Here is a 17,701-nt window from a genome sequence, read left to right on the forward strand (position 1 = left end):
CTGGGTATCGTCTGCATAAGTTGAAAATTAGTTACCTATCATACATATCACAGTAGATAAAAGTCATTTAACGCCTATAGACTGGTAAAATAGTTGGTGGTGGGCGGTGGTGGTGGCAGACGGTGGGTGGTGGTGGTGATGGACGGTGATGGTGGTGGGTTGTGGATGGTGTTGGTGGCGGATGGTAGGTGGTGGTGGTGGTGATGAACGGTGATGGTGGTGGGTGGTCGAGGGTGTTGGTGGCGGATGGTAGGTGGTGGTGGTGGGTGGTGGTGGCGGACGGTGGGTGGTGGTAGTGGACGATGGTTGTGGTCGACGGGTGGGTGGTGGTTATGATGGATGGTGGCGGTGATGGACGGTGGATGGTGTTGGTGGCGGATGGTAGGCGGTGTTGGCTGACGGTGGGTGGAGGCAGTGGATGATGGTTGTGGCCGACGGGTGGGTGGTGGTTGTGGTGGGTGGTGGTGGTGGTGATGGACGGTAGTGGTGGGTGGTGGATGGTGGTGGGTAGTGGTAGTGGACGGTGGGTGGTGGAGGTGGTGGTGGCGGACGGTGGGTGGTGGAGGTGATGGGTGGTGGTGGTGGCGGACGGTGGGTGGTGGGTGGTGGTGGTGGCGGACGGTGGGTGGTGGTGGACAGTGGTGGTGGTGGCGGTGCATGATGGGTGATGGTGGTGTTGGACATTGGGTGTTGGTAGGATGTTAAGAAGTGTGAAGATGTGTGAAAAAGTTAAACAATAGCTTCTTTTTTAAGACCATAAAAGCAGTTTGCAGATCTTATTTAAAAAAAAAAACAGTCTTCAGAAGCTTATGTTTGCGCGCCCGCAGACATAAGCCTCCTGCAGATGTTTTAAGCAAAAACAAACACCACCTTAGAAAAGCTAAATTCTTGTTAATCTAATATGTGTTTATATATTAACTATTGTTATCGGTTGCTAGTTGGAATCTCGAGTTGTCTTGATTGCATGATTGAGCATTTTGTCAGTTACGACTGCATGTAAGATCAAGTACGTTGTCTTTGTTGACTTGTGGTAGATATCACCATTGGATTCGAGTTATTAATTGGTTATATTGTAAGCATTTACACATTTCTTTAGTTTGACCATGAGATAGGAAGTCTAGTTATATGTGTTGATTAATATGTGAAGCAGTGTTGTAAAACTTGGTCTAGGCGGCTGAGTACTCGACATCTAGGCGTTTCTCAGCACTTTACTGCACCGCTTTTCTTATCCAAGGTCAAAAAAATTAGAATCAGCCTTAGGCGGTCCAACTCGGACCTAGGCAGATCTACTCTTCCTAGGCGGTCCAACTCGGTCTTAACAAAATTTTGACTTTTACTAAAAAAACCCAATTTCTCCAAGAGCCCACCACTTTTTTTTTCCTTTACACGCTAAGACGCAACCTAATTTCAGTTCTAAACTCGCAACCACCATTGTTATCATCTGATTCGATGCTCTAAACTTGCAAAACTCTTATTCAAGTTCGATTGAGGTACTTATTTCATCAATTGAGTAAATGTGTTTGAGCTAATATGTAAGTATTATTGATTGTTTTTGTATTTTTCGTTTGTATCTTGTAGAATAATTAGTAAACATTTGATATTTGACATATATATGATCTCCGAAAATTAATTTCTTTATAAAATACGATGCCCGAGTACTCCGTGAGTACACCCCGCCTATACTGAGTACTCACAACTCCCTAGTCGACTGTCCTAGAAGCACCTAACGACTTTTGTAACCTTGATGTGAAGTTAGTAAGAACAGGTAATAATGATAAATCATGTGTAACTTGTTAAACCCCATGAACAGAGTAATGGAAAATGATGATGATGATGATGATGATGATGGTGATGATGATGATGATGATCGGGTCCATTTAAGGTATACAATTATGATGGTAGTAAGTGAGATGAAGCTCATGATATGAGAGAGAGAGAGAGAGATAGAGATAGAGAGAGAGAGAGAAAGAAAGAGAGATTCGATTCCTTCATGGTGGTGGCTAGGGTTAGTGGTGGTGTTCATCCCTCTCTAATCTATCTACTATTGACATAAATGTCTACCAAAAAATCCAACGTGTCGTGCTCTGATGGCTCCCTCCCTCTCGAGCTACTAGATTGCTTCTTGAATGGTGGCTTCTCATGCATTCCTTTAAATTTCACGGGTATGGGTCTCTTGGTAGGTTTGGATCAGATCAAACAAATTATCTCTTAGGCCGGCACTGACACTGAGAGACGAAAGCTAGGGAGCGAATGGGATTAAAATTTGGTTTAAGATTTGCTAGAATCGGATCCTTCCAATTTCTAGTCTCTCTCTCTCTCTCTGTTTAGACACACACCTGATGTGGACGCATCTGGTCCAATCAAAAACAATATAAATAAGTTGTAAATAGAAGTTGAGTCGTCGTTTCAGGAAATTTGTGGTTGGTTTTAGTTTTTAAATTGTTTTAACTAATTAATAAGCAGAAAATAACTTTAATATGATTTTGTAAACGATTTTAATAAAAAATAATCTTCTCCAAGTTTCGGGTCTAATAAAACACTGTTAATCCAGCTAATCTAGCGGGAAGCCATTAATGGTGGCTATGTGTATGATTAATCAAGAAGTAATTGAACGACAAACTTAAGTGGTTCTATGCATACAACTACCAATTCAATAATATGAGCAAATAAACAAAATTGATATTTTAACCAAAAAACCAAAATTAGATAAAACGTAACTTAAGGGTTACACATCTAATCTTAATAATCCAGAAAAACAATTGTTCATATCACAAACCTAACACCCAGAGAAGATCACATGTGGTTTAGCCTCACATGATCGCCATGCTGTATTCAATCTTTGACGTTACTTAGGTCTCCGTTCAAATGCAAAATAGCCCAACTTCTCTTCTTTCATGAATTGCCGATGCAAACAACAGTCAAAAGCTTGTCCTCCATGACCTTTGCCATCTCCCTCCCCCCCATTGTTGTTTATTTCCGTTGGAATTAATTTGGAATGACATTGCTTTCAAGTTTCATTATAGTTTACTAAGAGAACCAGCTCATTATCTCAACTGAACAGCTGCACTTAATTGTGTGGTTTTAGCAACCTTTCTTCGTAATATATATAATCTATCTAACTATACAATTAAAGCAAGATTGTTTTTCCATATGGCACCATCATAGAGTGTCCACATTGGATTCCACATAAGCAATTCCATTAAATACATTTTCCACCCAATTAACATTAATCAAAATGTATAATAATTCATTAAATGCATAAAATCCTCTATCCATTAATTTTTATTTAATTACTATTCTAAAATTATATTAAGCTATTCATATAAATTTAGAAAGACTAATATTTAACCTTTTACAATTCAATATAAAATTCTTCATTACTTTTATTTTATATTCATTTAAATCAGCCAGGCAAAGGATGGGAAGACACGGGGAGACCTGGGTTCGATCCCTGATGCAGACCGGATTTTCCCTGATGCATAAAACCTGTCGTGCCTTCGGGTGGGGTGAGCGGGGGTTTTACCGGGAATGCCAAATGATCCTTAGGTTCCAGCGTGGGTCCCGATAATGTCAACATAGTCTGGACCGAGGGTGATGGGGCCGCGAATAAGGTCGCGTTATCACTTAACTGAGAAAGTCACCGTTCAAAAAAAAATTAAATCAATAACAAAAGTTTTACTATATAAATTAATACAATGGCTAATTGGAAAATTATTAAATGGTGAAATCAGGACAAATCTTAATCGAGGAAGCTATTGCTCTTGCTGCTTCACTGTCAGATGACCATATTAGATATGGAACCCTTCCTCGCAAGGATGCTAAACCTACTATTGAAAACTCCAAAACTGAATCCTCAACCGATGCTAAGGCCGAACCCAAACCCACACCGTATAATAGTAACCATCCTCACCACAAACGTAAATCCAACAAACAAAACTATGTTATTAACCAAGCCAACTCTCCACTCTCTAAAATAAATGCTTATAACAAGAAAACCTACACTGGACCTTTCCCATTATGTTCTGTTTGTAACTACCATCACCTGCCTCCCCATGTCGTGTATGCACCAACTTCAACCGCTATGGTCACCTTGGTAACACTTGCCGTGCACCGCCTAGTACTCAAACTACCCCACATGATCAACACGATGTTCCTAACACCCGTGCTTGCTACAATTGTGGAGATCCTAGTCATCTTCACAATGCGTGCCCTCGTATGCCTACACCCTACTACACTACCAATACTCATCAAGTCCCAACCCATCAGCCATATGTTCTTCAAGCTCCCCTCGTCAACCAAGATCCCCCATACCTAACTCAACCCTATCAAACCTATACCCGCAAGCTCAAGTTTACCAACTCACTTCAATCAAGCCCCACTCATGCAAGGTGTTCAAGTTCAACCTATCTAAGCCCCACTCGTACAAATTATTAAATGGTTAACATTTATATACATGTAATTCAATTTTAAAACTTTAAGTTATAATTTGATTTAAATGAATATAAAATAAAAGTCATAAATAAAAATTATTATATGAAATAACTAAATTTATGTATTACGTGTAATAATTTTTATATTTATTATAATTTCCACCCGTGTGGAACACGGGATCTAATGTAGTAAATAATAATAACATTAAAATAGTATGTTTTATAATAATCTTAAAAGCATTTAACAAATAATCTATCTATATCTATATCTATCTTATCTTAAATACATATAAACAAAATCTCCATACTTTCTTTTAAGCCACCAGATTGCTTTATTTGTAAATGATAATTTCTCATGCATTTGACCCGAATTCACGGGTATGGGTCACAAAACCCAGATTGTCATTAAACGGGTTACAACATCTTGTTATATTAAAAATTAATCTCACCAAATATTTGAAATGAAAATTCTTTAAAATAGAGATATACTAAAAGTAATACCTGATTTTTTTAAAAGATATTATTTATAATTATGAAACAATTTTATAGTAAGAAAATAAGTGGGTCATGAGTCTCATTAAACTCAGATAGCTTTTAAACGAGTTATAATATCTTATTTATTTGTGAAGCCCTTTCATCATCAAACCTTATGTATATTATTAATTTCCTTACAATAAATAAAATTAAAATACAAAAAAATAAATAACTAATAGAAACGTAAAATATAAAACAAACCCCGTAATCACACCCTAATTTAATTTCTCAATATGGATTTAATTTTATTGAAGATTCTTATATTTCTTTTAAGTTTTAACTTGAATGAAAAGTTTCACAAAATAATATCCAAATTAGAACAAATGAACATGAACAAATAAGTATAAAATTTAAGCAGATAATTCATTCAGCATTTGATTAAAAATGAACATAACCCAACATAAATTAATCAAAATAGGTTAAAGTATATTATTAACTTCTTTCAATAAATAAACTAAAATCCAAAAAAAATACGTCCACGGTATTAGAAACAAAAATTTTAAACTACCACCGTAATATGGGGGATAAAAACTAGTATAATATATATATATAAACGAAGCCTTTAAAAGCTTTCTGGGTGCTCCATAAATTCTCTTAAGCCACCAAATTGCTTTATATGTAAATGGAGGTTTCTCATACATTTGACCTGAATTCACGGGTATGGGTCTCACCAAACCTATATATCTCTTAAACGGGTTATAACATTTCATTAAATTAAAAATTAATCTTACCAAATATTTGATATGAAAATCCTATAAAATAGGGATATACTAAAAGTTAATATTCGATTTAAAAAAAGATATTATTTATAATTAGTAAACAATTTTATAGTAAAAATAAGCGGGGCATGGGTCACCAAATGCACATAGCTTTTAAACGGGTTATAACATATCATTTATTTGTGAAACCCTTTCATTATCAAACCCTAAGGGTTTTTAAAGGATTTGGAATTGGAATTAGAATTGGAATTGGAATGGAATGGAATGTTTGAGAATCCCTATCATGTGTTTGGTTGGTTAATATATATTGGAATTGGAATTGGAATTGGTTAATATGTATTGGCATTGGAATGGAATGTTTGAGAATCCCTATCACGAGTTTTCACACCGGACGGGTTGGGTTTCGGTTTTCTTTGTTTCTTTTTGGTCGGTTTCGAAGCACTGGACGGGTTGGATTTCGGTTTCTTTTGTTTGTTTTTGGTCGGTTACAGATTCGTTTTCAGGCTTTTGTTTCGTTGTGGTCGGTTTTTTCAGTTTTATTTTTGTTCGGTTTCAGTTTTTTTGTTTCGTTTTGATCGATTTTTTCGGTTTCCATCAATTCGGTTCAGTTTGGTTTGTGTTTCGTTTTCGTCGACTTTCGGTTTCGGCTAATTTTTCATTTTTTTATGAACGAGGGCAAAGGCGGGTAATATTTTAGTTTTTTTACATTTTTCGTTTTTTATTTATATTTTGAGTTATGATTTTTTTATTACTTTTTTTGTAGGGGTTTTTATTGTTAATAAGAAAATCCTTTATTTTCCATAACAATCCTTTCAAATAGGTGAGATTTTAAAATCCTATGAAATATAAGATTTGATGGAATTTAGTTTCCATTCCCATTCTTTCATTTAATGAAACGAACATATTAATTCATGGTATTTAAAATCCCATTCCTTATAATTCCTTCCAAATCCTTAAAACGAACAGGACCTAAGTATATTCTTAACTTTCTTACAATAAAGAAAATTAAAATCCAAAAAATACATATTAAAAAACGAAAAACGTAAAAAAAAAACCCCGTTACGGGGGATTAAACCTAGTATAATATATATATATATATATATATATATATATATATATATATATATATATATATATATATATATTCGAAACCTTTAAAAGTTCTCTGGTTGCTCCCTAATTTCTTTCAAGCCACCAGATTGCTTTATTTGTAAATGGAGGTTTCTCTTTTCATTTTCTACGCATATGCAGATTATCATGTGAATTGAAGAATGAAGTTTGGATATTTAGTCAAGACCATAGGATTTAATGAAGACAAACATAATTTAAATTCATTATATTTATTTATTTGATTCATTTTGTTATATTTGGATATTGTGTGCATTTTTTGAAATAAAATAATTAACTTATAAATATTGTCACTTTTATATTATGATAGTATCTTCGAGCTTTGAGCAATCGGATCATGCCTCGACATTTTCGCATTAGGTTGGGGCGTGACAGATTGATATCAGAGCCGAAGGTTTTAAGATAGGTCGTTAGAAATTGTCCTATTCATATGTTTAGGACCTTATACGTGCTTATCTAAACTGCCTTATGTACTATTTAATTGTTTACAGCTTAATTAGGTTAATTATTTTATTTTACTTTATCTTGCTATATTTATTGCACACACACATAAATTCCGAAGCTATGCCTCACATTCAAAATATTTTCTAAATCTTTTATTTTAGTAGATTATCTTTTTATTTTGGGAAATTCCTTAAGAATTCCCTAGTTTTGTTTTTACTCCTTCTCCCTAGGGCATGGGAGTACGACATGTTCGGTTAGTAGCCGTAGGGGGGCAAGAGAAATTGTGAGTTGTGCCTTGGCAAAACGGTTCCAAGAACCGAAGGTAAGACGCTATTCCTTTCCTGGAGGATAACCTGATCACAATACTCGAGCCTCTAAGCTTGAGCAGAACACGATTTCATACGACCGAACCCCTAAGTGGTTAATCATAACCGATTTAAACGGTTGCACTCCTTTTATAAAAACTGAATTCATGGTGGTTCGTGGCTAAATTCGGGAAAAACTTCTAAAATTGCGTTTTTAAATTATTTTAAAATGCTTAGTTGGGTGAAAAATCCATGTAAATCCATGGGCACTCCAACTATCCATTTCTCAACCCGTTTTCAATTTGATTTTTGGTTGGAACGTATCGTCCGGGGTGGTTCCCTAGATACACCAACTACTCATATTTGATTCGTTGATTCGATATTTAGTTGGGTCAGTTAAATGCCATGTAAAGCTCATGGTCCGACCAACTTCATTGATTTGATAATTTGTTAATTAGTTGGGTCAGCTAAATGCCATGTAACGCTCATAGACTAATCAATTCAATTGTTTGTTAATCGTTTTTTTAATTGGGCCAATAAATTGTCATGGAACGCTCATGTGAGGCCCAATTCACAAACTTTATGTTGCTTTATTTTGTTGAGCCATTAAAATTGCCATGGAAAGCTCATGAGAGTTCAACTCGTTTGATATGTTTTGTTATTTATTTGGGATCTCACGCTACCATGGGAAGCCCATGGAGAGCCCAACCCAAAACATTTTCACTTTTGGATAAATTTTATTAACATTGTTTATTTAACTAAAATGCCTCAAACTTATTCACATCATTTTAAATCCCGACTCGTCCTCGAGTCATCACTAGCACAATTTTAATATATTTCACTATTATCTCATATCAACTCATTCACGCAACTTACCCATAATCCAATTTCATTGTTGGTCCTCGTAGAATGTCTTCTCAACACTTCATCATCATAACAAACGTCGTCTATCGGCTGCTCATGATCGCCGTTTGGCTGCTAGAATCACTAAGGAGTTTACAGCTGCTTTACCCGAGGCCGTGTCCCAACTACAAAGCATCAATGGATCTGCTACTTCGGCTACACCGAACTACTTCCACTACAAGAAATTTACGAGTGCTAAGCCACCTCCTTACCTTGGCGAAGAGAATGCTACTAAGCTTCTCCGTTGGTTTGAACGAATGGAGAATATTTTCATTCACTGCGAATGTCCGGACTATAAGTGTACTAGGTTTGCCTCGAGCGTCTTCGAGGATCGAGCTCTCACTTGGTGGAACTCTTTTAAGGCCCTCCATGGTGTTGAAGAAGTTTTGGCTATGCCTTGGGAGGAACTCAAGGATGCTTTAAAGAGAGATTTTTGTCCCGAGCATGAACTGCAAAGGCTCGAGACGGAGTTGTGGGAGCTTAAAAAAATTGGTGGTGACAATTCAACCTACTTGAACCGTTTCAAAGAACTTAGTCTGCTAGTACCCCACCTCGTAACCCCTTTGCCTCGTGGAATTCGAAATTATATTCGTGGATTGCCAACGATTTTCCGTGATGCCGTGGTTAGTGAGACCCCTCTCAATCGAGGAAGCTATTGCTCTTGCTGCTTCAGTGTCAGATGACCATATTAGATATGGAACCCTACCTCGCAAGGATGCTAAACCTACTCTTGAAAACTCCAAAACTGAATCCTCAACCGATGCTAAGGCCGAACCCAAACCCACACCGCATAATAGTAACCATCCTCACCACAAACGTAAATCCAACAAACAAAACTATGTTATTAACCAAGCCAACTCTCCACCCTCTAAAATAAATGCTTATAACAAGAAAACCTACACCGGACCTTTCCCATTATGTTCCGTTTGTAACTACCATCACCTGCCTCCCCATGTCGTGTATGCACCAACTTCAACCGCTATGGTCACCTTGGTAACACTTGCCGTGCACCGCCTAGTACTCAAACTACCCCACATGATCAACCCGATGTTCCTAACACCCGTGCTTGCTACAATTGTGGAGATCCTAGTCAGCTTCACAATGCGTGCCCTCGTATGCCTACACCCTACTACACTACCAATACTCATCAAGTGCCAACCCATCAGCCATATGTCCTTCAAGCTCCCATCGTCAACCAAGATCCCCCATACCTAACTCAACCCTATCAAACCTATACCCGCAAGCTCAAGTTTACCAACTCACTTCAATCAAGCCCCACTCATGCAAGGTGTTCAAGTTCAACCTATCTAAGCTATTCCAAACCCATCTACCCTGATTGCTCAAATTCTTATGGATCCAAGTACCTCAAGTGCTCCAAGTCAAGTGAATTAAGCCAATCGTAACTGAAGATCCTTGAAGACTCTGAAGATTTTGTCGCTTTCTTATGTCTATTTTAAGTTATCTTATCTTTTCCGTTTATGCATCGTATCAACTCTTTAGTTATTGGTGACATTTGATGATTTTAAGTTGAACTATTTTGCGCATTTCATCTTATGAACGGAGTTTCCTTTTATTAAGAATAATTTGCTAGGATTTTGTACTCTTATCTTATTATCTTTGTAAGTCCCGTGACGGATCTTTCAATGTGATATCAATATACTTGATGATTAGGCGGAAACTAATCCCAAGCCGATTCTATTCAACACACAATAACACACACACGTAAAAACAAACAGAGAAGCTTCAAAACACACGTATATTATACATCGGGTGCTTAAGCCCTTAATAACTTACACGGGTTGAATAGCAATGAACGAACAACCCTAATATCGATAACATACATCAATATATATCCTACCAACTTGGCCCAAACCAAACTAAAAGCCCACCGAGATCAACTGATCTTGGCTTACAAACATGAGCCCAACTAAGTCCAATACTACAAAGCATAAACCATAAACTATGTCTCAACAATCTCCCTTGTTTTATTGCTTTATTCATGCTCAAGGATATCTGAATCTGCTGCATTACGAGCACCTGCCTACAGACCTTCACGAATAATCGCTCCTACCATACCAGTATACTCCTTAGCTGCTGGTTCATAAAGTGGCTCAGCAGTTATATGAAAATTGCTAAGGGTCTTGAGATCCTTCTCTCCAAAATTCAGTAAATCCTTAGGATCAACGAGACGATATTGACTCTTGTTCAGCTTGATAATAACAGTAGCTGTCACTCCATCATATGTCCAAAACTTCATTTCATCAAGTGCTCCTTCAGGAAACCTCTTGGAGATTGGAATTGATTTCACTTTTTCCGTCGGTGGCCACATAACATTTACCATGGTTTTATTGGTATGAGGGTCACAAACACCCTTAGCCTTCTTTAGATAAGATTCAGTAGTAGGCATGCTTGGAAATCCACGTTCCACTTAAAAGTTCAAATATCTCCAAAACTTGTCAGCTTTTGGCTCATTGTTTGGATTGTGAAACGGAGCACGAGATAGGTCAGTCAGATCAACTTTCGTCCAAGTCCCAAGACTTTTCATTTTATCATAATACTCGGTGCTACCAGATCTTCATTTCACCCACCACATTTCTTTGTCTACTGCGTATCCCCATGAAAGAACTCCAGATCGATCACCGGTATTTATCCGAGAAACCCTTATCAAGACTTACAACAAATTTCTCTAGATGATCAGATGATACCACGTTCTTGTTTGAATTCTTCCTAATCAACATTTTCTTCATTAATCTTTCCTTTTGTTCATCTGTCTTTGGTGGATCGAACAAATATTTTTCCATATCTACAGAAGTATCAATGTTTGAAGCTGGACGCTTATCATGTTAAATATCTTCTGAGCTTCGAAATTCATCTCCAAATTTATGAATAAGCTTCTGCTGGAGATCGAGATACATCGCAGGAAGACCTCCCAAGTTAGCTTGAAGTTCTAAAATCTTTGAATCTTTATCAATGTGGACCTCTTCAAGTTATTTAATGCGAACATCTTTTACAGCCGAGTCTTGTTCAAGTTCGAATACTCTATGTTGTAAAGCATGTATGTCAACTGGATCAGCTTCCAAAGCGATACCCTTGCCCCTATCTTGAAAAAACTTGTCTTGCATGGCCAAAATCTGGGTCACTTTGTCAGCTGCACTTGAGCTTCCTTCACCAATCGGATTAGACAATCCCGATGGTTTAGTGTGGGAATAGACATCAGTTTCAAGATCAAACATACAAGTAATGTCTTCCATGATTTGTTCTTGAGCAGATGGATCTTGAGCAACTTGAGCTTCAAAATTTTTGATGTAAGACCTCGAATCCAGGCAATCCTACAGTTGGTATTCATCCAAAATACTTACAAAAATACTTAAACTTAAAAACAGTTCATTCCATTAAAACAACCAATTCAGAGTATAATTCAGCAGAAAACCATAATTAATAAAATAAGTTTCCAAAACCCGGGAATTATGCCCAGAACCAATTTAAATGTATTTGATAAAACTTTAAAAAGAATGTTCAAGGGTTTTAATAAATAACATCAATAATAATAATCATAATAGTCATTCCAAGGGTTTTAAAATAAAACGAGATATAACAGTTAGGCCATAATCAACAACAAGTAATCATCCTTATATATATATATATATATATATATATATATATATATATATATATATAAACATCCTTGTAATTATATCCTTACATATACATCATCCAAGTAATAACATCAGGATCGAGCACACATACAACCCAAACACGTAACATCTCATCCAACGTATGCAAACACAAAGTAGGCATACGTCAACATCCTTAGTCGATAACGACTAATAAACATCGCCAATTATTGGCCATACAATAATACATACAAACATACAATAATATCATCTCAAGGCCTACCCTATACAAGTAAGCCCATACAAAATAGTTTAAACAGTTCATCAAGCAAAATCGCTTAGGTGTGCATGCTAGCCCAAGAACTTAAAAGAAAGTAAAAAGGGGCATCATGAACTCACCTGACATAAGGCACGAGTTCACCACGAGCTAGAGAAACCCTAAGTATCCCCACAACTCAAACGCCTGTCGGTTTACACACAATCATTACTAATGTCATCGAAACAACTCATTTATCCTACGAGACGTTCTAACATGGTTCGAGTTGCCTAAAGCCTCGGCCTCATCAAACTCAATCATAACAGCCCCCCGGGGCCTTACATTCACCAACACGACCCTTAGATACTCCCGGGGATAAAGAATTCCCAAATTGCCACCGGAAGCACTAGGTGACACTAGCACGCGCGTTTAAGAGTTGTTTAGGGGATTAACATTCAACTCAGCCCCGTGTGGACCCAAAATGATAAAATTCACAGCCAATAGGTCCACACGACACTACACGAGTCAAATGGGTCAGTAACTCGCATGTACAACGCACCAACTATTCAATAAACGTAAATGCGCGTTATACCGACCCATTTGAGTAACCGACAACCAATTCAGCCCTATAATTTATAAAATGATTTTTCAAAAGCCCGTACATCAAACCGGGTTCACCCCGAGCTGAATTGGTCATTAATCACTTCAACCCTCGCGTTAAACGCAACAACAATCTACAATTCTAGTCAACCGAACACTAACATTCAAACTACAACTAGTTGACCAATCAACCGAACACCAATGAACATGATTTTAATGTATGTTATACTAGACATACCTAGGAAGATTTTGGTGCAAGAACCTCAATCAAAACAGTCCCGGAAAGGTTAGAATTGACAGCCACCCGGTAAGCCTACAACACGAAATTTAACGATCTATACGCGCGATATAATGATCAATTAAGGTGTAAAAGACTTGGGAAAACATAGAACAAACCTTCAATTGAAGTTTTAGACCTTAACTTGGCTGCCAAAAAAGAAAATCGCAGGTGTGGGGGTTGGGGAGGCTGCCGATCGGACAGGAGAGGTGGGGGGGGGGGGTTAGGGCTTTATGATTTGTGTTATAATATAAAATATTTCATCCTAGCCCCTCCAAATTGAATAATAAGGCAACTTGGAAGAAAAGTTAAACGATTTAACGTATCGGGATGACGAGAAGGTTTTCGAGAAATGTCGGTTAAATCCCGAGAATTATACATACTTTACAAGCTTTAAATCTTTGAGCCGAAAATTAACGGTGTTACATTTGAGCTCAGCAATAGGTAGAGGTACAGTTGAAGTTACTTCAGCAGCCAGCACCCCTGGTCTCGGATCTTTCTTTCAACTTTTTCATGGAATGAGATTAGTGTCCTGCTCCTCTTCACCCTCATCTTCTTCTTGTGTTACATTGACTGATTTAGGAGGTTTCAATGCAGTCGACCGAAGCTGTTTCTTGATAGTTTCAAACTCTTCTAGCTGTTCAGCAGTAGGTACGGACTGTTGTGACAAGGATAGATCAATATCATCATCATTGGACAATACCTCAAAAGCAGTGACATGCCTTTGAACAGGAACCTGATGTTCCTCAGCAACAGCAGCACCAACATTTCCCACAATCTCCTCAATCTCAGAAAATTTCCCAAATTTTACCAACGGATGAATTCCTTGATAAACTACTTTTTTTCCTTTCCTTGACTGTTTCATTAACCCGAAGGTGGTTGGTCTAAATGCCTTCACGTTAATCGTTTCCACTGACTTGACCAGATAAGGGTAATGAGAGTCAAATATCATTTGCAGAAACCTTGGATACATTAGAAACATCACTTTCTTCTTCCCTTGAAGATTTCTCATCATCTTATCAAACACAAACTTGGAGTAATTATAATTCCAATCCATGATTAGAGTAGTAACAGCTGACATCTGAGTGAGACTTATCTCATCGGTACCTCCCTCACGTCCAGAGACACACGAAAAGAAGGTGTGAATCAAAAATCTCCAATACGGATGAACAAGCTTATTGATGGAAGGTGGGTAATTTCCTTCATATTTCATTCTTCTGACAATCACCGCCACATCATCAACCAGGAACTCAGTGGGATAGTGAGGTTGATCTCCGAATAACAGTATCTCACGGATAATGGACTCAGAAATAACAACAGGCCGTTTCTAAATGTTAGCTTCAATTACAGCTAAGCCTCTAGCACCCTTTGGATTGATAGAAGTAGTCTTCCAAAAATCATTCATTGTCTTCTTACAGATGATAGGATTTTCCCGCAAAGCATGAGAAATTCTGCAGGTGTTCAATCCTACAATCATGGACTTGAATTCTTTGTGGTTCAGTGGGGGATCCGTTAAGCATCCAGTGACATTGTGAGAGTCATACCACTTCAAAGGTGCTTGTTCAGCCATAACTGCAACAAACGAGTCAAATTAGTGATTTATAGAGTAGAATAAGTGGAGCTTGTGGATAGAACACATTAATAGGCATTTTCGGTCCAGAAGAGGAGTTTTCAGTTGTGTTTTCAGTTCATAAATTTTAGAACCGCCGAGAACAACAACTTCTCTGGTGACCGAACAGGTTCTCTGTTGGAATTTGACCGAAAACACAATTGAATTAAAGGATTTCTAGTTTGACCAAGGGATTTCGGTCAACCGTCACCGAAAACCCTTGAATTCACCATCTTCATCTTCATCTTCACAGACACGCTAATCACTGTTGAAGAGCAACCTGCAACTACATAAGAATTCACAATACCATTAATCGTTCCTAATCGTTCAATGCGAACGTCTAAACGAGCATTAACACCCATTGTAACCGATTCGAGATAACCCCAATGTCTTAGCAACCTTAATTAAAAATCGATTTGGTTCAGGTTGATTACCTTTGATGCTTGACGAAAGCGATAAGTGAAAGATGATTAAGCAATTTGAATTTTGATACTTGAAGGTGAGAGAGTTAAGAGTTTTGCGGATTTAAAAAAACATAATAACCAGAATTCACCTCTTAATCTTCTTATAATTGTCTGGGCCGGGTGTCCAGATGGGCTAAGAGGGAACAACCTGGGCCAATCTTGAACAAGCCGAGAACCAAGACACTCGTTGGGCTAAAGAACTGGCCCACTCATTTTGAGAAATAATCCCGATTAAAAATTGATTTCTTAAAGACATTAGTTTCGACACGAGTAAATATGAGGTAAAAATAAAATAAAAATGAAATAAAATTAGACTAAAAAAGTAAACTAAAACAAAAATAATTTACCTATCCAGCCTTCAGAAAATTAACATATATTGGGATCAAATTTCAGCTGTTTGAAAACACGCACCCCTTTCAAGAATAGATCCGAACATGAAATCATATTGATTAAGGTACTTTCACAATGATCCATTTTCAGCATTATTTTGACATTGTGAAAAGGTTGAAGGCAGGTATTTAGAAACTTAGCATGATTTTCATTGCGCCAATGATATGATTAGATTCAATTAGGCATAAAGCTAATATGGACATCACTTATGGACCTATGATGCCCTTATCTCTTCTCAAAGCGTATTTGCCTTTCCCCAGATCACCCTAATTTGACTCCAACCCCCTAATGCTTGATCAAAAGAATTTTCTTTATACAAAACAATTTTAAGCTTTAAGGTTGAACGTTGGACTTATATGCCATCCGAACTTAAAAGCCTTACATTCAGAGTGTTTAGGCCTTACTTGTAATCCCAACTCCTGTAGTTCCCTGGTACCCTTTTAAGCTTATAAAAAAATTAATTTGTAATAATTTTCAAATATATATACACACATATATATATATATATATACAAGTTTTTTTTTTAATTTTGGCCATCAAGACACTAACAGGCTCGTGTATGACTGGGTAATTACTTTTCTGCTTATCATTCGGAGAGATGTATCTAGAGACATGCAAACATCTTCAAAATGAATCTCCACAATTCCATAATAAGTTTAGCAAATGTAGTTTATATCACTTCAAGCTTTAACTTATCATGGAAAGCTACCATACACATCAAATCAGAAGCCTTTTTAACTTAATAACTTCACACGTTAGGCACACATAATCAATTTATCTATCATTTCTCAAAGGTCGGATAAATTTTCATTTGAAAATATTTTAAGCTTCTAATAAGCTTTAGCTGAATAGTATTATCACTTCCCAGATGGTAACCCTGAAGACAATCTTAAATTCAATCACCCTAGTTACCTTCAGTTTTCAGGTGAATGGCCATCCTATGTGTCTATAGGTAGACGATAGGACCAAACACATAATAATATGTGTCCCTCAAACTTAGGCGGCTGACATAATTTTCAGTGAAAGAATTTGAAAGAAATTTTTTAACATTCAGTCGCCCCGGTCACTTTCAGTTCAAGGTTAATGGCTATCACGTGAATCAAGAGTTGATAACGGGACCAAACATATGAGATATGTCCGTTGAACTAGAGTAACCGACGTAATTTTAAGCAACAGAATAAAACATTTTTTTTATAACGCACACACACTCTTTTTGTCTTTTTCTTTTTCTCCCCCTAAATTTGTACATTAATTAATGAAATACGAAAACATTTATGTACAAAATTTAACCTCAAAGGTATTCAATCTTCAAAACGTAACATCTTAAGAAACCCTACAAGCACATTGAATCTGGCTGTTCCAACTGGTTTCGTAAATAGGTCTGCCACATTATTATCAGTGTGGACCTGCTCAAAATAAATTAGCTTCCGCTCGTAACAGTCACGAATAAAATGAATTTTAATATCAATGTGCTTGGTTTTAGAACGTTGGACCGAGTTTTTAACAATGGCAATTGCAGCATCATTATCACAGAAAATAGGAGTGTCAAGAAATTCAAAACCGTAGTCCAGCAATTGATGTTGTATCCATATGACCTAAGAACAGCAAGCAGAAGCAGCAACATATTCAGCTTCAGTAGTGCTTATGGACACCGTTTGTTGTTTCTTGCATTGCCACGAAATGAGTCAATCTCCCAAAAATTGACACCCAGCAGATGTCGATTTCCTGTCAATATCATCACATCCATAATTGCTGTCAGCAAAAGCATACAAATCAAATACTGAATTATTGGGATACCAAAGACCAAGCTTTGGTTGCCCTTTCAGATATCTAAAAATTCGTTTAACAGCAGTTAAATGAGAGAGTTTAGGATTAGCCTGGAAACGGGCACATTGACAGACCGCGAACATGATGTCAGGGCGACTGGCAGTAAGATACATTAGGGACCCGATCATTAACCGATAGTATGTTTGATCTACGGATTTCCCATCAGGATCTGAAGAAAGAAGAGGTCTTTCAGCCATAGGA

The 17,701-nt window shown here is 37.1% G+C and overlaps 1 pseudogene across 1 annotated transcript in view; it reads right to left on the reverse strand.

The window, feature by feature from the left end:
- Positions 1 to 2,094: 2,094 nt before the first annotated feature.
- Positions 2,095 to 17,701, reverse strand: part of LOC143626810 (proline--tRNA ligase, cytoplasmic-like) — a 265,181-nt pseudogene continuing 249,574 nt past the window's right edge. Inside the window, exon 10 of the transcript XR_013152490.1 lies at positions 2,095 to 2,110. The product of XR_013152490.1 is annotated as a proline--tRNA ligase, cytoplasmic-like (transcript). The remainder of the gene's footprint in view (positions 2,111 to 17,701) is intronic.

This window comes from Bidens hawaiensis, unplaced genomic scaffold (assembly GCF_021521415.1).
Source record: "Bidens hawaiensis isolate Kalapana, Puna unplaced genomic scaffold, B.hawaiensis_p1.1 tig00004525_1, whole genome shotgun sequence".
Taxonomy (NCBI): domain Eukaryota; kingdom Viridiplantae; phylum Streptophyta; class Magnoliopsida; order Asterales; family Asteraceae; genus Bidens; species Bidens hawaiensis.